This window comes from Cervus elaphus, chromosome 14 (assembly GCF_910594005.1).
Source record: "Cervus elaphus chromosome 14, mCerEla1.1, whole genome shotgun sequence".
Classification (NCBI taxonomy): Eukaryota; Metazoa; Chordata; class Mammalia; order Artiodactyla; family Cervidae; genus Cervus; species Cervus elaphus.
The window spans coordinates 12,020,133-12,041,755 of NC_057828.1; the positions used below are offsets into that span (position 1 = coordinate 12,020,133).

Sequence of the window (21,623 nt, forward strand, 5' to 3'; positions counted from 1 at the left end):
GGAAGCAACCTAGATGCCCATCAGCAGACGAATGGATAAGAAAGCTGTGGTACATATACACCATGGAATATTACCAAGCCATTAAAAAGAATTCATTTGAATCAGTTCTAATTAGATGGATAAAACTGGAGCCCATTATACAGAGTGAAGTAAGCCAGAAAGATAAATACCAATACAGTATACTAACACATATATATGGAATTTAGAAAGATGGTAATGATAACCCTATATGCAAGACAGAAAAAGAGACACAGATATATAGAACAGACTTTGGGACTCTGTGGGAGAAGGCCAGGGTGGGATGATCTGAGAGAACAGCATCGAAACATGTACATTATCAAGTGTGAAACAGGTCGCCAGTCCAGGTTGGATGCATGAGACAAGTGCTCAGGGCTGATGCACTGGGATGACCCAGAGGGATGGGATGGGGAGGGAGGAGGGAGGGGGGTTCAGGATGGGGAACACATGTAAATCCATGGCTGATTCATGTCAATGTATGGCAAAAACCACTACAATACTGTAAAGTAAGTAGTCCCCAACTAATAAAAATAAATGGAGAAAAAATTAATTAAAAAAAAAAGTAAAGAAAAAGCTGGGAACCCTCTAGGGGTAGAAAAATGAAGAGGTAAAAATTATTTTCTCTTCATAAAGGACTAAAGGCAGATCTTAAAAGCCTGCCTCTACAGGTAAGAGCAATGACAGCCTATTAATAGTTTATTGTCATGAGCAGTTATTGGAGCTTCCCTGTTGGCTCAGGTGATAAAGAATCTGCCTGCAATGCAAGAGACCTGGGCTGGATCCCTGGGTGGGGAAGATGCCCCAGAGAAGGAAATGGCTACCCACTCCAGTATTCTTGCCTGGGAAATCCCGTGGACAGAGAAGCCTGGCAGTCTACAGTCCATGGGGTCCCAAAGAGTCAGACATGACTGACTTTCACTTATGAACAGTTAGTTTAACAGTTGGTAACTTTGATTTTACCATGTACTTGGTACTATTAATATTTTATCATCACAGTAAATTCTATAAGTACTGATAGCATTCTCTGTTTATATGTGAGGAAACTGAGAACACACACAACCATTCAAATAAGAGCACATGAGCAGTGCCAGTGAGAGCTGTCTTTCATTTCCAGGCACTTTTACCCCAAAGCCCACAGTAATAATAACTATAGATGTGGCTCTCCAAAAAATTAAGGTATACCATGTAACATGCATGCTAAATAATATAGAAATGTACTAAAATTATATTACTAATTCATTACATGAATTACAAAAATTCATGATTTTTCTTAAAAAGTAGGAAATACCTAATTGCTTTAAAATGATAGAAAAACAGCATGAAAACAAGAAAAGAAGAGGGCTGTCAGTCTCATGTTTAAAAGCTAAGTAGATATAATTTTAGCAGAAGTTTCTTTAAAATATTTGGGGTTTGAACATTCAAGATATAATTAACTCACATGTAATTGAAGCTCTATCAGAACAATTATGACAAGTGAGAAGTTCTCATTGATTTTTCAGAAAGTCAGCAGATGTGTCAGTGACAGAGAAGAATCAAAGAAAAATAACAACAGTTCATGTGGAGAGAGATATTATGTGTGTGCTCAGTCATGTCCAACTCTTTGCAAGCGCATGGACTGCAGCATGCCAAGCTCCTGTGTCCATGGGATTTTCCAGGTAAGAATATTGGAGTGGGTTGACATTTCCTACTCCAGCGGAATCTTCCTGACTCAGGAATCTTGCATCTCCTGCATTGGCAGGCAGATTCTTTACGCTCATGCCACCTGGGAAGCCCAGAGAGATGGTAGCATAAGCTTTAAGAAGTATTTTTTAAAAACTAAAAGCTAAATCCAGTTTACTGGGTTAAAGTCATCTCTTCTTTACTCCTTAAACATGTACCTCTTACTCTCTGCTCTACTTTCCAACGTTACTCCTCACGTAGCTCATAGGGTTGCAACATCTGTGCTTATCTGTCAGAAATTAATACAGCCTCCTTCTATTCTTTTATTTTGATGAGTCCAATAACCGAATATCTGCCAAAGAAATGCAAGATTGGAAAGAGAAAGAAGCAGGAACCATCACTGCTCCATTGGCAACAATGACCAGATTCTTGGGTTTTAGAAAATGACAAGAAAGCATAATTTGTTCTTGTGAGTTCTCCTGTGAGTCACTGGCTTCCGGGCTGCAGCAGCCAAGATTGTTGGTGAAAGCTTCCTGTGATTCTAGCACTTTTAGACTTCTTGAAAGATGTAGCTCTTCCAACAGTTTTGTTTGCCCTTAATTCTCTGTATTAAATCCCCTCCAGCCTGAAATATCTAGAGTGAGTGATGTTTTTCTGTTAGATTTTTTTTGACTGTTATTTGTACTTAAAGTGGTCCTTGTGAAAAGATTTTGCAATGTGATCTGAGAAGGATATCTGGTCTATTCATATTTGAAGATAATAACAATCTCATCATCAGCTCAAGAATGAATATTGATAACCCTTGTCATGTTATGGAGAAATAGTTCATTAAATGATTACCTACATTTACCTGGAATAAAGTGTCTATTAAAGGCAAGGATTTGGGAAAGCAATAGCTCCTGCAATATAATATTGTGGAAATGATTACAAGAATTTCTGGGTGGGCTAACACTAGTCATTATACAAGAGTACTTGCAAAACGACAATAGCAAGCTCATGCTTTTCAGTTCTTGGTTTAAGACCTGGTTGGAAAACTGGACGAATTCCATAACTGCTGTGAGGCATTTTGCTACCATTTTTATCAAAGGATTGATGTAATCCATATCTATAATTTGATTTACAGAATATAAAATTATAATATACACTGAATTTATAATATTTTCATGGCTGTTGTATGAGAGGTAAGGTGCTCATTGGCAAGTACTGGGACTTTGGTAATAGGAATGAGTGTGTGTTAGTGGACAGCAGTAAATTCCTATACCTTTTACTCATTGAGTGGGCTTCCCTGGTGGCTCAGATGGTAAAGAATTCACCTGCAATGCAGGAGACCTGGGTTCGATCCCTGGATTGGGAAGATCTCCTGGAGAATGGAGCAGCTACCCACTTCACTATTCTTGCCTGGAGAAGTCCATGGATAGAAGAGCCTGACTGCCTACAGCCCAGGGGGTCGCAAAGAGCTGGACACAACTGAGCGATTTTCGCTTGCTCATTGAGTTGACTTTTTTTCCTTCCTTCAATTAACAAGTTGTCCTGAAGCAGTTCTCTTTCAGCAGCACTTGCAGTGATACCCATCAGTGTCTTATCTCAGTGCTTTGACAACCTGAGTCCTTGGTTATAATCTAGTCCACAGCAACTTTGATCATATCACCATCCTTGGTACATTATGCTGATCTATTTTATCGACCTCCTACATTGAATCATGCTGATTGGGAATGTCGATCATGAAATGCAATTTTGATAACTACCTTTTAAAGAAATGTACCTGCATATAAAAATTGAGGGATCTTCTCTTTGGTAAACACTTTAAGAGTTCTAGTATTGGTAAAATGATAAGATACTCCTTTGAAATGAAAAATAAGTTTATATATTGATATTTTTGTTTTTTCACAAAGGAACATGAGGTACAATGATCATTGAATGTCTTGAATTTGGGAAGTAGAATGCATCAAGTTAGAGTGAATTACCCTGGTGGATAGAATAAATTCCTCACTTTTCTTACCATAAAGATGTCCATATTCAAAACCTGAGAACCTGTGAATATGTTACCTCGCATGACAAAAGCAACTTTGCAGAGGTATTTAAGATTCTGGAGAAGGTGGGACTACGTCTAGTACCCTAGACTATCAGGGTGGGCATGATATAGGGTCATTCATAGAGACTGAAGGCTGTGGTTTGTGAAGATGGAGCAGGGGGCTGTAAGCTGAGAGGAAGGGGCTGAGTCAGAGAATGCAGGTGGCCCTAGGAGCTGGAAATGTTCTTTCCAAACCCATTATCTATGTATGTACCTCTCTATTCTCAGGATTCATCATGCAGCAAAAACAGATGGATACGTGAGTAGATAGATAATAGATGGATACAATAAATAAAAAAAAATAAAGCAATAGATTCATGACCATTAGAGTCTCTGATACAAATAGTTCCATTTTACATAATCAGCTGACATTACAGCGTTGTGGGATAGCATATTAAAGATGGAGTCACAATCCCTGTTGGGAAATAGCTCCTTTTGTGGTTGCATTGTTGTGATAGAATAAAAAAAATAAATATTTAGTCTGACTTGTACATAATTGACTACTTTTTTTTTCCCCTTTTCTCCTAGCATAGCTAGTTTCTATAAAGGATATTGCTTGTGGACAATGATACAACTAAGTCTTTCAAGATACAATATTAAAAAAAGTGTGTTGAAGTAAAGAATAATCACAACAGTTACCAATGGGAATTTTTGTTTTCCTTTTATCCTATATGAGGAGATTCCTTTGAGCAAAGCTAGTTGCACTGCACTGCAATCTTGATGCCACAGTTTGGGTTTAGTTTAATATTACAGAGTGTGATATTCAGAATATGTATTAGGAAATGCTCTTTGAATAACATCTTTGAATGTTACTGAGGAGGAGAAAGGGCAGAACTGTGTTGGAAGGAAAAGTTGAGTTGCTGTGGCCAGTGGATAGCTCCCAATGTGAGCTGTGGATGCACATGGCTTATCAGACATGTCATGTTGCAGATTGGCTCTGGATTATCTGGACTTTCTATTTCAGTAATAATCCCAAGGGAGTGCCCTGCCCCTGAACAGACAGAACAATCAGGGAGACAACTCAGTGCATCTGAGACAATCGTGAAAGACCTTCCAGCAGCTGGGCAGCCAAGTTTACCCTTGAAGTGGAGGAGATCCAAGTGGGTTTCTCCATTCCATGGCCAGCACACGGGCTGATGCTGCTCGGGTTGTTCAGTGGAACCATGGGTTCAATACTATTAGATCAGTCTTCACCTACTAAGTGAAATTAAGACAGAGAAAGATAAATATCATATGGTATCACTTATGTGCAGAATCTAAAAATTTGATACAAGTGAACTTATTTACAAACAGAAACAGACTCACAGACATAGAAAACAAACTTATGGTTACCAGCAAGGAATCATGGTGGGGGAGGGATACATTATGTTTGGGATTAACATATACACACTACTGTCTATATAAAACAGACAACCAACAAGGACCTACTGTATAGCACAGGGAACTATACTCAATATTCCGTAATAAACTATATGGTAAAATAATCTAAAAAAGGTTGAATATATGTATATGTATAACTGAATCACTTTGCTATATACCTGAAACTAACACAACATTGTAAAACTAACTGTATTTCAATGTAAAATGAAAATTAAATGAAAAAGAGTATGATATTAGCATTGCCAGATATGTAAACTGTACCTACTTTTCTGGTGGAAATTTAGCATGATTTATTCTTTATACTTCCTCACGTGTCACAGGATCTGGAAGCTTAAGAACTACATTCTGCCAAACCGAGTGAATCATGTGAGAAGTTGAAGATGGAAGAGAACTAATTGGAGGTTCTGTGGCTGCGACAGACAGATGGTTGGCCTTTGGAGGAGGTAAGGTTTTGCCAACGGCTCCCAGCTTCTTTCCTGAAAAATCACTCAGTTTCATCCTGCAGATGACTGAGAATATTGGAGAGAATTGTCTGTGATTTCTGACTGTTTTATTTCCCTAGACTTACTTCCCCAACCCCATTTATAGTGATATGTCTCTATTTCTCTGTATTAAACTACCTCAAGTTTAAAATACCAGAAACATTTGCATACCCCTGCCTCTTGTTCCCACTCCAGTGTTCTTGCCTGGAGAATCCCAGGGACAGGGGAGCCTGGTGGGCTGCTGTCTATGGGGTCTCACAGAGTCAGCAACTGAAGTGACTTGGCAGCAGCAGCAGCAGCCTCTTGTTCTCTGGTTCATGAAACTATCACAGTGACTCACATCTGTGTCAGGACTACCCTCTTGTCACCGTCAACTGAAAACCCTCAGTAGTATCTTTCTGAAGCCACCGGGTTTATGACCACAGACTCCTAAACTTCCAGCTGTTTCTTTCTAGTCCCTAGCACAATGAATCCAACTTGTTAAAGTAACCGAGTTGACAATCCACCGATCTTACCACAATTACTTCTGCTCTTGCTTTTCACTTAACCAGTTAAGAAGTCAGAGTCTGTTGTTATAATTACTCACCTAACCTTTACTCTCACCTCTCTTCCTTCTCTCTCACTGAAAAGCCCAAGCCTTCTCATATTGACTTCTCCTGGAGGAAAGCCGCTTTAAATTGGGTCAAATCTATGACCAATAGCCTCACATGTCAGCAGAAAAGGTAAGCAATCCCAAAAGAATTTCTCCAAGCTCTTTCCACCATCCCCCACCCCCCACTCTGTGTCCTGGGCCTCTACATGCTTCTCCTTCCTGTGTATGAATTGCTTATATTTTTATCAAAGACAAAAGCTTTTCACCTGTGCTCCAGATGTCAGCTCTCACACTCACTCATAAAAATGGCTCTAGACTTTCTGCTTCTGTTCTGTGGCTTTGTTTTTCTCTCTAGTACACATGATCTGTGAGGACCATGCACAACAAGTAGGGCATAACTTCTCCATGTTATTAACACTCCTGGCATCATCCTCCAGGTGCCACACCACTGCTCTGCCCCATAACCTTCTGCTTTCTGTCTCTAATTTCTTTCCTGATTTCACCTCTCCATTCTCTCTTAAATTCTTTATAAATAGATTTTGGTTCCACCATGCCAGAAAAAGGTCATAAATGACTTTGTTAAATCTAGTGGTCATTTACCCAGTCCTGAATTTATTTGTTCTGTCTGCCGCCATCACCACAGCTGATTCACCCCTGTTCATTGAAATACTCTGTTCCCATCACTTCATGGAAAATAGATGAGGAAAAAATAGAAATAATGGCCAAATTTATTTTCTGGGCTCCAAAATCACTGCAGATGGTGACTACAGCCATGAAGTTAGAAGACATTTGCTCCTTGGAAGAAAAGCTATGACAAACCTAGACAGCTTATTAAAAAGCAGAGACGTCATTTTGCTGACAAAGGTCCATATAGTCAAAGCTATGGTTTTTCCAGTAGTCATGTATGGATGTGAGATATGAGCCCTAAAGAAGGTTGAGCGCCGAAGAATTGATGCTTTTGAACTGTGGCATTGTATGCAGGTCAAGAAGCAACAGTTAGAACTGGACATCCAATGGATGTTGGCAATTTAATCTCTGATTCCTCTGGATTTTCTAGATCAAGCTTGAACATCTGGAATTTCACAGTTCATGTACTGTCGAAGCCTGTACTGAGAATTTTGAGCATTACTTTGTCTAGTAGCCTGGTACTTTTCCTTAGATAGTTTTGGTTCTGTTTGAGCAATAAATGCAAAATTTTGCAATATACTTTCAGAGGTAAGTTGTTATAAGTTCTCTTAAATGTGGTTAAAGGAAGATAACTGCACCTGATAGTAATAAAAATAACATTCTTGCCTAGTCTGCAATCACATGAAGCCTAGCAGATTCATGTAGATTTAGTGCCAATTGTGTCTTAAGGACGCAGGTTGTCTGCTCTGTGTATTACCTATTGGTAGGCTACTGCTAACCGTACTGTACCTTCCTGAATAGGTTCCCCTATCACATAGATGGTGTGTACACAGAGAATGCAAACTCATCATAAAGTGCACTGAAGCAAAATATTACTGAGAAGGTGAAGCTAGTCAAATAGATAGCATCTAAATTGTTTGCAAGCATTGTGACTTTATGATCATCAGGCATCCTGGATGTTCCACACTGCTGCTCCCCCCCATTAAGATAGATAACCAAGAGATGAGCATCATTTTCATAGAAAAAAATTTAAAAAGACCTTATTTTTCCTTCTGTCTCATCCAAGCAATTTACACTTACTTCAAGATATTCAGAGGGGGAAAAAAAAAATAAACTTTTTTTAATGTATTCAACCACTCAATCATGACTATGCCATAACTTGTATAAGAGTGTTTTCAAAACACCCAGAAATTCCCTTCTAATTACTTCTTTAATGTAAATTGTGTACATTTGAATCAGAAGAAATAATTCAAGGAGGAGCTTAATAGCTAGAGAAGTCACTTTTCCAAACCTTCAACTGGAGGTTTCTTCTATTGCTGAACATGTGACCCTAGAGTAGAAAAAGTATTACACCCAGTTTATAGTCTCCTTATGCTGCTAGGAGGAGGTCAGCTATCACTCACTTGCCAGCTCTGTTCTAGCATTTGTCCTACAGCCACTTGGATAGGATTTATTTCCCATAGTCATTGGGTGCAGTTCTTTGTCACACTGGTCATGTGATCAGTACAAGGGGAATGTGCAACTTTATGGCCCTGCGATGCAAGGCCTGAACACTCAAATACCTGTTTGTCTTACAAATTTAGGAAGCTGGCTATAGAGAGAGGATTCCAGTCCCCACTGAACTTGCAGTTGTTGGCAGCATCTCTCTTTTTTTCTCCTCCTCCTTGTCCTCTTTTGGTGGACATATACATGGTCCACTTGAATACTTCTAAATTCCCCCAAATATGTCCATAACGAATCTAACATATTGTGTTGATTTTTTAACTGTAACTGAGTGTGCTAAGAAGGATTTTTTTTTTCCATGACAGAAAGACCAATTTAAGGATAATCTTTACAGTCACACAGAGCTGATTTATATAACTGTACAGCAAAGTTATTGGCTAAAGGCCCAGAATATGAATATTTAAATATTTCATAAAGGGTGAGACCTTCCATTTCACCGATACTTATTCAGTTGTCATCTCTTGCCTTCACTGTTGTTCAGTCACTAAAATTGTGCCTGACTCCTTGCTGCCTCATGGCCTGCAGTATGTCAGGTTCCTTTGTCCTCCACTATCTCCAGAGGTTGCTCAAATTCATGTCCATTGAGTTGGTGATGCCATCTAGCCATCTCATCCTCAAAAGGAGAAGGTCACCCCTTTCTCCTCCTACCCTCCATTTTTCCCGGCATCAGGGTCTTTTCCAAAGAGTCTGCTCTACGAATCATGTAGCCAAAATATTGGAGTGTCAGCTTCAGCATCAGTCCTTCTAATAAATATTCAAGGTTGATTTCCTTTAGGATTGACTGGTTTGATCTCCTTGCAGTTCATGGGACTCCCAAAGTTTCTCTGGCACTGCAGTTCAAAAGCATCTCGGCTTTCCTTTCCCATTAAGGTTTTATTGTACTGAAAGCATATGTTTGCTGGTTTCCAAATAGCAGTGCAGCCCTCCTTCCAGGCTCTCCCATTGGTAAACCAGACAGCCTGCCTTGTCTTGGCATGGATAGACCGAGTGTTTTCATCCACGTGGCTGATACTGCAGGGAGGTCTCATAAGGTCTCTGTGTTTTATACAATGGATGGATAAGTAAATGCCCTAAGCTTCTTCTCTAGGGAATATACTTGAATCTATCACCCCACTTCATGACTGAACTTTGTTATGAGTTTCACTACCTATTTGATGGTCTCTGTGACACCATTTAAAACTATGTCAGAATTCCAAGCCTAAAAATCATTGTGTCCCTCAGGGATGACTTTAATAAAAGTTCAGTAGCATCAAGAAAGACATTACCTTTAAGTCAATTATAATAAACAGCTGCTTTAGGTGGGTTTCCTGTCTAAAACCCTAAAGCAGTTTCACTGAGAAGACCTCTGGATCTCTATCAAAGGTCCTCATCTATGGGTTCTGATATTTCTAGCATCAATAAGGAGTTAGATCATAAGACCTAGGATAATAAACGTTCCTACTGTCCACTAAGTGTTAACCAGATCTATAAGGATATACCCATTCACCTTGGTTTGTTGCCTGTCTTGTAAGTCTTCACTGTATAGATACAATTGAAACACTTGAAAAAATCAAAATAGTCTATTTTCTGAATAGTCTACTGTGAAACTCCAGGAACAAATGTTTCCCAGAGCAGATGGTCCCCAGCCTTCTTGGCACCAGAGACCTGTTTCGTGGAAGACAATTTTTTCACAGGCCAGGGATTGGAGGGATGGCTTCAGGATGATTCAGGCACATTACATTTATTGTGCACTTTATTGTTTCATCAGCTCCACTTCAGATCATCAGGCATTAGATCCTGAAGGTTGGGGACCCCTGTCCTAGAAGATGGGAAACCATACAGACTGGCCAAATAGAACATTTTAAAAGTTAATTAATGGGAACTGAATTTCTTCCTTTAACTATTTCTTTAATTAGAACAAGGGTCTTTTGTCACCTTACTGGAATTCTAAATTGCTTTAATGTTAACTAGCAGAGAGATGAGGCAGCTCTAACTTTCACATTTAGCAAGCAAATCTAAATGTAGAGTGGCATGAGTGAGGGGCTGTTGGTCAGTATTCCTGTGGAAAGAGTGTTTGTGACTTGACATTCATATGTAATACCTGTCTCAATTTTGTGCTCAGGTAAAGTCAGTGCAACAGCTGCAATATTTCCAATATCTAAATATATGCTATATATTTAGATAATTATATAATTATATAAAATTATGATGGAATTAAAAAGAAAACAGTGGTACATAGAGAAAATATAGTTTAAATATTTGCATTGTATAAGAAAAAGTCTGGAATTTTAATGAAATAAGTTTACTATAAGAACAGAATTCCATAAAAAAAGAATGAAACAATGCCATTTGCAGCAACATGGATGGACCTAGACATCATCATACTAAGTGAGGTAAGTCAGACAAAGACAGATATCATATGATATCACTTCTATATAGAATCTAAAAAAATGATACAAATGAACTTTTTACAAAGCAGAAACAGACTTAGAAAACAAATTTATGGTTACCTAAAGGGAAAAGTGAGTAGGGGATAAATTAAGAGATTGAGATTAACATTTACATACTACTATATATAAGATAGATACGAAACCAGGATCGGCTGTAGAGCACAGAGAACTCGAGTCGATATTCTGTAGTAACCTATGTGGGAAAAGACTCTGAGACAGAATAAGTCTGTGCATATGTATGACTGCGTCACCCTGCTGTAGGGCAGAAACTAACACAGCACTGTGAATCAACTGTACTCCAATTAACATAAATTTAAAAATTTAATAATAAGAATCAGATTATATACATACACATATATATGGGTTTTAGCAAATTTCTTGGCACTTATTACACACTCAAAATATAGTTCTCTTTTTGAATGTGGTGAAATAATAGCTCAGGGAAATATATTTCATGCTTATGCATGTAATGCATGTATACATTCATGCTTATATATTTAAAGTTAACTGGTAAAAAGGATACACAGTTTTTTCTTTCAGTTATTCCGATAAAACCATTGCTAGTATTTCAGAGAATACAAGTTCCTTTTTATTGTTTATGGGAAAATTTATCAAAGCATAAAAATATGTTTTCTTTATATAGTTTTAGAATAAACAATGGTAAATTTCATACACTGTTTAGAAATAGTTCCAACCCCTTGCATTCTGTGTTTATTCATGAAACACAGTTCCTGCACTATATTTTCTCCTTCTTTCTTCTCCATAGGGGCAAAAGGAGTGTAAATTTACCATCTGCTCTTAGACTTTCTGGCCATAAAGACTGCAGTTTAAGCTATGTTAATAGCTCAGTTCAGACAAGAATGATGCCTTAATTTTCATTTCTTATAGGGTAAGTTAATTAAATACATTAAGGCCACTTTATCACTCCATAAGGCTACTCAGGTTCTTGTTTGCTTCCATTTAAATATCCTAGACAAAATTTGATAAATCTCCATAATTTCATTCCTACAAAGTCTGTTTGGTGTAGCATCCTGAATCACATATTTAACAGCTAAAATCAGTTTGAAATAGATTACTTTATATAGGTACATTGCTACTAAGATTAAATTTTTTTGATATTGAATACAAATATCTTCATTGAGGAAGAGAAATCACCTAGGAGTCTATTCATCCCCTGTAAGATGGTGAAAACAATATACAGAAAGGAATATAATACATAGGACCCCAAAGATGAAGAATATGATTCTGGAGCTGTCTCATTTTCATTGGGAGAAAGCCCATATACTGCATAGAAATGCAATAGCACAATTATAGGGCACTGTTATACATTCCTACAGTGGAAAGATTGCCAGACTTTGTGAGTTTCCAGCTTCCTATTGAGTCCGGAGTAAGGTGTTTATGGATTCTGTTTTGAACAAAGTGTTTTGGGAAGGTAGATGAGGAACAGAATACATTTGGGAGCACTGGGGCAGGTCTATTGGAAGAGTCTTTAATGATTAATAAAGTTTCTCAGGTTGAGAAATAAAGGGATGCAGATATGTCAGAGGAAACAGCAGGTTATTCATGTAGTGATTTCCTGAACCTGTGAGTGACTCAAAAGTTAATGAGTAATTCTGTGGGATATTCTAACATTTCCAGCCAAAAGCTCGTTCATGTGTTCAGTTGACAAATATTTATTGATTGCTGACTGCATGCCTGGGGCTACAGAGGTATCTGAGACGTACTGAGCTTATTATGTAGTGAGAAAAAGTAGAAAGAGGGGGCAGTGTGTGGTAGGGCTAGGATGAGGTAAGGATAAGCTATGCGGAAACAACGCAAAGGGCCATCTAATCCCATTTGGACATTTAGGAAAAACTCTCAGTAAATCAGGAATTGTATGATCTCTGCCATACAACATTACAAATCAGTCATAATTTCATGACTATGTGTATAATTTTATATAATATATACAATTTATATGTATATATATATATAATTTTACATAATTTTATAGGTATATATATACACACACACATATCCCCTCCCTCCTAAGCCCCCTCCCCCATCCCACCGCTCCAGGCTGTGACCAAGCACCAGGCTGGGCTCCCTGTGCGATATAGCTTCCTGCCAATTATCTGCTTTACACATAATAGTGTATGTGGGTCAGATGCTACTTTCTCAGTTTGTTCTTCACTTGCCTTCCCCTCCTGGGTCCACAGGTCTGTTCTCTATGTCTGTGTCTCCATTTCTTCTCTGTAAATAGATTCATCAGTATTATTTTTCTATATTCCATATATATGAATTAACATGTGATATTTGTTCTTCTGTTTCTGACTTACCTCACTCTGTATAACAGGCTCTAGGTTCTTCCACCTCACTATGACTGACTCAAATTTGCTCCTTTTTAAGGCTGAATAATATTCCATTATGTGTGTGTGTGTGTCTGTGTGTGTGTGTGTGTTATATCATGTTTTCTTCATCCATTCATATGTCAATGGGCATATAGGTTGCTTCCATGTCCTGGCTATTGTAATAGCTGTGTATGAACTGCATATAAACATAGCACTGCAATGAACATTGGGGTACATCTGTCTTTTTAAATTGTGGTTTACTCTGGGTATATGCCCAGGAGTGGGATTGATTTTTGTTTAGTGAGTATTTAGAGTCATAGGCAAAGGAGCTACGTGGATCTCCTTTCCAAAAATGTTATATTATTTCCCTTTGAAACTCTTTCACTCACCAGCTCAAAGAACTGACTTAAAGTCTGTAGACTATTATATGGTTTTAGATTTAATTTTATGACAATTACAACCAGAAGTGGGTTGAAACTTTATGGTTGATACATTTCTTTCAAAAACAAAGAAGCACAATTCCCAAACAGACTTTTTTCTTAGAATCTATGATGGCTTACTAATTAAATAAGTAATATTTTGGGGCAATTGTGTTTGAGATATTTTCTGCCTAATTTTCTACCCAAAATATTTTATTCAAAACTCTAAAACTTTTATTCAGTTTCTTGAAGCACTGTGCTTCATTTTCTGCATAAATGTTGAGATATTTATGTTTTGATATTGAAAATCACTTTGATTAGCACAGCATTATTTTTAGTTTTCAAAAGCTGTTCATGCATATAAATCATAATGCTGTACTTCATCTAAATAATGTTTATAACCTTTCTCTTATGAAAGCAACTATTGCTTGCATCTTGGCTCATTTCTTTGTAATAATACTTGCACATTCAAAATTACAAAGCCAGAATTGTGCAATGAATTTATAATGGTATTGTATTATTTATGTTAGTATTATATTTATACTAAGGTATAATATTACATTATAAGCATAGTACATTTTAAGTAAATAAGGCACATGTTATGAAATTTAAAATTTATAAAACTCGTAAAGTCTGACTTAATATTGCTCTGGAAAATGTAGATTACTTCTTATTTCTGAGACAGAAGAAAATTTCAGAGTAAAGAATGATTGGAAAATCACTGAAAAATAGAAACCATTGAGCTTTTAATTAGCCTCACTCCCAACAAAACAAAATTCTATTTGTTCCACAAGTATTTTTTCACCTATATTTGAGTACCAGACACTCTTGTAGATAATGAACTTTCAGGTAGGAATAAAACAAATGAGATAACAACACCAGAATCCCAGGAGTCATTGGAACTCCCTGTTCTTCACTAATGCATGCACTCATTCACAGACTGTTTTATGTAGCACATTGAGAAAAAAGATTATTTTTTCCTATTTGACAGCCTCAGTCCTAGGTACTAGTAATCCTAGGTACTAGGAATTAGCAAGGTAGGTTAAGTTAGGATTTTTCTCTTAAAACTTAAAATCCAGTGCAAGAGAGAGAATTTACATAAATAATCACAAAAATAAATATTTAAAGACATCATATTTAATATGATACCAGAAAATTACTGAAAATGAGTGATTATAAAGTCAGAGATGGCTTTCTTTAAATATTTAATGTGAAAAATGAAGATTGTCTAGAAAGCAGTGATATTAATTTTAGGGAAAGAGAATTCCAGGCAGAGAGTGCCACTGTTTAAAAGCTACAAAGTAAAAAAGAATGTGACACATTCAGACCTGAGAAAAAATATCTATGGAGTCTGGAGTGTGAGAAGCAAGGAGAGCAGTCATGATATGAAGTAAGTGGGGATGTCATAAGGTATGTTGAGTGTTCTCATTTAAGAAATTAAGGCAAACACGATGAAAAACTAAAAAATGCATAGATGTATGTGGACTATCTAAAAGATACAAATGAAGTTATCTACAAAACAGAAATAGAGTCACAGATGTAGAAAACAAACTTAAGGGGGGAGGGCCAAATTGGGAGACTGGGATCAATATGTATACACTGCTGTATATAAAAGAGGTTACTAATAAGAACCTACTATATAGCACCTACTATATAGTCTCTATGTTGAGACTTCCCTGGTGGCTCAGATGGTAAAAGCGTCTGCCTACAATGCAAGAGACCTGGGTTTGATCCCTGGGTTGGGAAGATCCCCTGGAGAAGGAAATGGCAACCCACTCCAGTATTCTTGCCTGGAAAATTCCATGGACAGAGGAGCCTGGTAGGCTACAGTCCATGGGGTCGCAAAGAGTTGGACATGAGTGAGTGACTTCACTCTTATATAGCACAAGAAACTCTACTCAACCGTCTGTGATGATCTAGATGGGAAAAGAATTTTAGAGAGAGTGGATATATGTGTATGTGTAACTGAATCACATTGTTGTACACCCGAAACTAACACAACATCCACATCAACTACATTCCAATACATTGTGTTTTAAATGCACAGAAAAACCTGGTGAAGATTTCCAGGGAGTAGAATTACATCTCAATAATCATCAGAAAACAAGCTCTTTTTGAAGTATGGACAACCTTAATCCCAAATGAGGCTGTTGTTTTTGTTTATAATATCATGCTTTCACAAATTGGTTAAATTTAACAGGTAAAAAAGTAGTATATCCATGTCCTTATATTGTAATACTCTAAGGAAATAACAGAAACATGATATATTTGAAAAGGGGATTTACTTGAATATAAAATTATTTTAGTATTTACTGTAATGAACAATCCCAAAGTAAAATTTTCTATGATAAAAGTATTGGAGATTTTCACTGAAGATTAAGTACTGTTGCCCTTGGCTCTCCATGCTGCCCAAAATAGACTTCCTCTCAAGATTTATAAAGAATAGTCTGAAGGTCTGCAGAATGGAATAGGAAAACTATGTTGCATGTCAGTGTTGGTGGTGGTGGTGGTCAGCTGCTAAGTCGTATCCCCTTCTTTGCAACCTCATGGACTGCAGAGTACCAGTCTTCCCTGTCCTTCAGTGTCTCTAGGAGTTTGCTCAAATTCATGTCTGTTGAATCAGGGATGCCATCTAACCATCTCATTCTCTGCTGCCCCCTTCTCCTCCTGGTCTCAGTCTTTCCCAACATGATGCTCTTTTCCAGTGAGTCGGCTCTTTGCATCAGGTGGCCAAAGTATTGGAGCTTCAACTTCAGCATCATTTTTTCCAATGAATATTCAGGGTTGATTTCCCTTAGGGTTGACTGGTTTGAACTACTTTTTGTTCAAGGGCCTCTCAAGTCTTCTCCAGCACTACAATTGAAAACTATCAATTCTTTGGCCCTCACCCTTCTTTCTGGTCCAGCTCTCACATCTGTAAATAATACTGGAAAAACCATAGCTTTGACTATACAGATCTTTGTTGGCAAACTGATGAAATGTTAGTGTTTCTTGTCATTTTTGGTAGAATTTTGTTGCATGGATAGAAAATAAACGATGCTGATGTAATGTGGGTTTTTTTTAAAATCTTTCTTTAAAATTGCAGGGTTTATGAGTGATTATCTCATTATCACAGTTGGGTTGATATAAACAAAGGCGTGCACCTAAACTCAGAAATAGCCCGTATTTTGTTTCCTGGGCAAGATAGCTAGTATCAATTTCAAATACTGGCAAATAGACTCTACTTCTGAATAGGAAGTCCTGCAAAGTCACAAGACAAGGAAAGACACTTGGATTAACTTTCATGAATCTCTGTACAACCATGTATATCTCCCAGAAGGTGGTACCTGATAATTATGAGTGTTTTAACACAGTTGCTGATCCCACCAAAAGCCTATTCAAGTCGCAGTTTCTCCACATCTTCACTTGTACTTGATATTTTCATCCTTATTCTCCTACATCCTGGTGTCTTTGCATGTTGGTAGCAAATTGTGAATTAGATATTCTTAAGGGACTAAGATCATGGTATCTGGTCCCATCACTTCATGGGAAATAGATGGGGAAACAGTGGAAACAGTGTCAGACTTTATATTTTGGGCTTCAAAATCACTGCAGATGGTGATTGCAGCCATAAAATTAAAAGACGCTTACTCCTTGGAAGGAAAGTTACAACCAACCTAGATAGCATATTAAAAAGCAGAGACATTACTTTGCCAAAAAAGGTCTGTCTAGTCAAGGCTATGGTTTTTCCAGTGGTCATGTATGGATGTGAGAGTTGGACTGTGAAGAAAGCAGAGTGCCGAAGAATTGATGCTTTTGAACTGTGGTGTTGGAGAAAACTCTTGAGAGTCCCTTGGACTGCAAGGAGATCCAACTGGTCCATCCTAGAAGAGATCAGTCCTGGGTGTTCATTGGAAAGACTGATGCTGAAGCTGAAACTCCAATACTTTGGCCACCTCATGTGAAGAGTTGACTCATTGGAAAAATCTCTGATGTTGGGAAGGATTGGGGGCAGGAGGAGAAGGGGACGGCAGAGGATGAGATGGCTGGATGGCATCACCGATTCGATGGACATGAGTCTGAGTAAACTCCGGGAGTTGGTGATGGACAGGGAGGTCTGGCGTGCTGTGATTCACAGGGTCACAAAGAGTCAGACAGGACTGAGTGAATGAACTGAACTGAACTGAACTGAAGGGACTTGTCACAAAACATAAGAATATCCTGTGTATGTGCATGTGTGTGTGTGTGTGTTTAGGTGCACAACTGTGTCTGATTCTTTGTGGCCCCATGGACTATAAACTGCCAGGCTCCAATGCCCATGGAATTTACCAGGCAGCAATACTAGAGTGGGGTGCTGTTTCCTACTCCAGGGGATCTTCTTGACCCAGGGATCGAATGCATGTCTTTTTTTTATCTCTTGCATTGGCAGGTGGATTCTTTACCACAAGCACCACCTGGAATTACATAAACAATAGTAAATTGAAATGTTAAGATCTGACAACAAGATTTTTTTCAGTACCTGAAATTATTGTTGATTTACTGCAGACTGAGGAATTCTTGAGTACTTTTGTAAAACTATTTTGGAAAATAAAGTGACAGCACCTGGCTAATTTCAAGTCATGTTATGTAACCAAGGATCCTTCCTTTCCAAACCGATGTATAGATGTTAACAACAATACAGTATATATAGGTCCTACACATAGTTGAATGGTTCTACAAAAACCTGAAAGACCTTCTAGAACTAATGCCAGAACTAGATATCCTTTTCATCATAGGGTTCAGTTCAGTTCAGTTCAGTCATTCATTCATGTCTGACTCTTTGCAACCCCATGAATTGCAGCACGCCAGGCCTCCCTGTCCATCACCAACTCCTGGAGTCTACTCAAACTCATGTCCATCGAGTCGGTGATGCCACCCAGACATCTCATCCTCTGCCGTCCCCTTCTCCTCCTGCCCCCAATCCCTCCCAGCATCAGGGACTTTTCCAATGAGTCAACTCTTCACATGAGGTGGCCAAAGTATTGGAGTTTCAGCTTCAGCATCAGTCTTTCCAGTGAACACCCAGGACTGATCTCTTCTAGGATGGACCAGTTGGATCTCCTTGCAGTCCAAGGGACTCTCAAGAGTTTTCTCCAACACCACAGTTCAAAAGCATCAATTCTTCGGTGCTCAGCTTTCTTCACAGTCTAACTCTCACATCCATACATGACCACTGGAAAAACCATAGCTTTGACTAGACAGACCTTTGTTGGCAAAGTAATGCCTCTGCTTTTTAGTATGCTATCTAGGTTGGTTGTAACTTTCCTTCCAAGGAGTAAGCGTCTTTTAATTTCGTGGCTGCAATCACCATCTGCAGTGATTTTGGAGCCTCTTAGGGTACTGGAATGCAAAAGTAGGAAGACAAGAGATACTTGGACTAAGAAGCAAATTCAGCCTTGGAGTACAAAATGAAGCAGGGCCACACTAACAAGAGTTTTGCCCAGAGAATGCATTTGTCATACCAAAGAACCACTTCCAGCAACCCAAGAGATGAGTATACACAGGGATATCACCAAATGGTCAATGCTAAAATCAAATTGATTATAATGTTTGCACTCAAAAGTCGAGAATCTCTGTACAGTCAGCAAAAACATGACCTGGAGCTGACTGTTGCTCAGATCATGAACTCCTTTATTCAAAATTCAGACTTAAATTGAAGAAAGTAGGGAAAACCCTTAGACCATTCAGGTATGATCTAAATAAAATCCTTATGATTATACAGTGGAAGTGACAAATAAATTCAAGGGATGAGAACTGATAGACAGAATGCCAGCAGAACTATGAACAGAGTTTGTAACGTTGTACAGGAGGTGGTGACCACAACATTCCCCAAGAGAAAGAAATGCAAGAAGGGAAAATGGTTGTCTCCGGAGGCCTTGAATAGAGAAGAGAAGCCAAAGACAAAGGAGAAAAGGGAAGATATACCCATCTGAATGCAGAGCTCTAAAGAATAGCAAGGAGAGATAAGAAAGTCTTCCTAAGTTATCAATGAAAAGAAATAGAGTAAAACAGTAGAATGGGAAAAACTAGAGAGCTCTTCAAGAAAATTAGAGATACCAAGGGAACATTTCATGCAGAGATGGGCACAATATAGGATAGAAATTGAAGATATTAAGAAGGGATGGCAGGAGTATATAGAAGAACTATATGAAAAAAGATCTCAAAGACCCAGATAACCATAATGGTATGATCACTTACCTAGAGTCAGACATCCTGGAATGAGAAGTCAAGTGGGCCTTAGGAAGCATCTATATGAACAAAAGCTAGTGGAAGTGATGGAATTCCAATTGAGCTATTTCAAATCCTAAAATATGATGCTGTTATAATGGCACATTCAGTATGCCAGCAAATTTGGAAAACTTAGTGGTGGCCACGGGCCTGGAAAAGGTCACTTTTCATTCCAATCCCAAGGAAGGGCAATGCCAAAGAATGTTCAAACTACTGAAAAATTGCACTCATTTCACATGCTAGCAGGTAACGTTCAAATCCTTCAAGCGAGGCTTCAATAGTAAGTGAACTGAGGATTTCCAGATGTACAATCTGGATTTATAAAAGGCAGAGGAACCAGATATCTAATTGCCAATATCTGTTAGATCATAGAAAAAGCAATAGAATTCCGGCGGTGGGGGGGAGGGGAGCCATCTACTTCTGCTTCATTGACTACACTGAAGCCTTTGATGATGTGGATCACAGGAAACTGTGGAAAATTCTTACAAAGATGGAAATACAAGACCACCTTACCTGCCTCTTAGGTAACCTGTATGCAGCACAAGGAGCAACAGGTAGAATGAAACAAGGAGCAATGGACTGGTTCTAAATTGGTAAAAGAAGACACCAAGGCTGTATATTGTCACTATCTTGTTTAACTTATATGCAGAGCTATTGTTTTTCACTTGCTCCATCATGTCCATCTCTTTGTGACCCCATTGACTGCAGAATGCCAGGCTTCCCTGTCTTTCAATATCTCCTGGGTTTGCTCAAATTCATGTCCATTGAATCTGTGATACCATTTAACTATTTCATCCTCTGTTCCCTTTTCCTGCCTCAATCTTTCCCAACATCGGGGATTTTTCCAGTGAGTCGGCTCTTCCCATTAGATTCCAAAGTATTGGGGTTTCAGCTTCAGCATCAGTACTTCCAATGAATATTCAGGGTTGGTTTCCTTTAGGTTCGACTGGTTTGATCTCCTTGTAGTCTAAGGGAATCTCAAGAGTCTTCTCCAATACCACAGGTCAAAAATATCAGTTCTTCAGTGCTTAGCCTTTTCTCTTGTCCAGCTCTCATATCCATACATGACTACTGGAAAAACCATAGCTTTGATTATATGGGCATTTTTAGCAAAGTAATGTCTCTGCTTTTCAATTCTTGTCCAGCTCTCATATCCATACATGACTACTGGAAAAACCATAGCTTTGATTATATGGGCATTTTTAGCAAAGTAATGTCTCTGCTTTTCAATTGCTGTCTATTTTTGTCATTGCTTTTCTTCCATGGAGCAAGCATCTTTTAATTTCATGGCTAATATCCAAAGTTATTTAGAGCCAAAGAAAATAAGTCTATCACTGTTTCCATTGTTTTTCCACTTATTTGCCATGAAATAGATGGGACCAGATGTCATGATCTTCCCTTTTTGAATGTTGAGTTTTAAGCCAGCCTTTTCACTCTTCTCTTTCACTTTCATCAAAAAGCCCTTTAGTTCCTTTTCACTTTCTGCCATAAGGGTGGTGTCGTGCATATCTGAGTTTATTGATACTTCTCCTGGCAGTCTTGATTCAGCTTGTGCCTCATCTAGCCCAGCATTTTGCATGATGTACTCTGCATATAAGTAAAATAAGCAGGATGATAATATACAGCCTTGATGAACTCCTTTTCCAATTTTTAACCAGTCCATTGTTCCATGTTCAGTTCTAACTGTTGCTTTTGACCTGCACACAGAGTTCTTAAGAGACAGATAGGGTGGTTTGGTATTCCCATATGTTTAAGAGTTTTCCATAGTTTTTTTGTGATATACACAGTCAAAGGCTTTGACATAGTCAATGAAACAGAAATATATGCTTTTCTGGAAATCTCTAGCTTTTTCTGTTACTCAACTGAT

The 21,623-nt window shown here is 38.2% G+C and overlaps 1 long non-coding RNA gene across 2 annotated transcripts in view; it reads left to right on the top strand.

Moving 5' to 3' along the window:
* Window positions 1–21,623, top strand: part of LOC122708255 — a 150,958-nt gene that overhangs the window by 95,715 nt on the left and 33,620 nt on the right. For both annotated transcript variants that reach the window (XR_006345077.1, XR_006345078.1), the window contains exon 2: window positions 5,449–5,571. This is a non-coding gene — a long non-coding RNA (uncharacterized LOC122708255). The remainder of the gene's footprint in view (window positions 1–5,448; window positions 5,572–21,623) is intronic.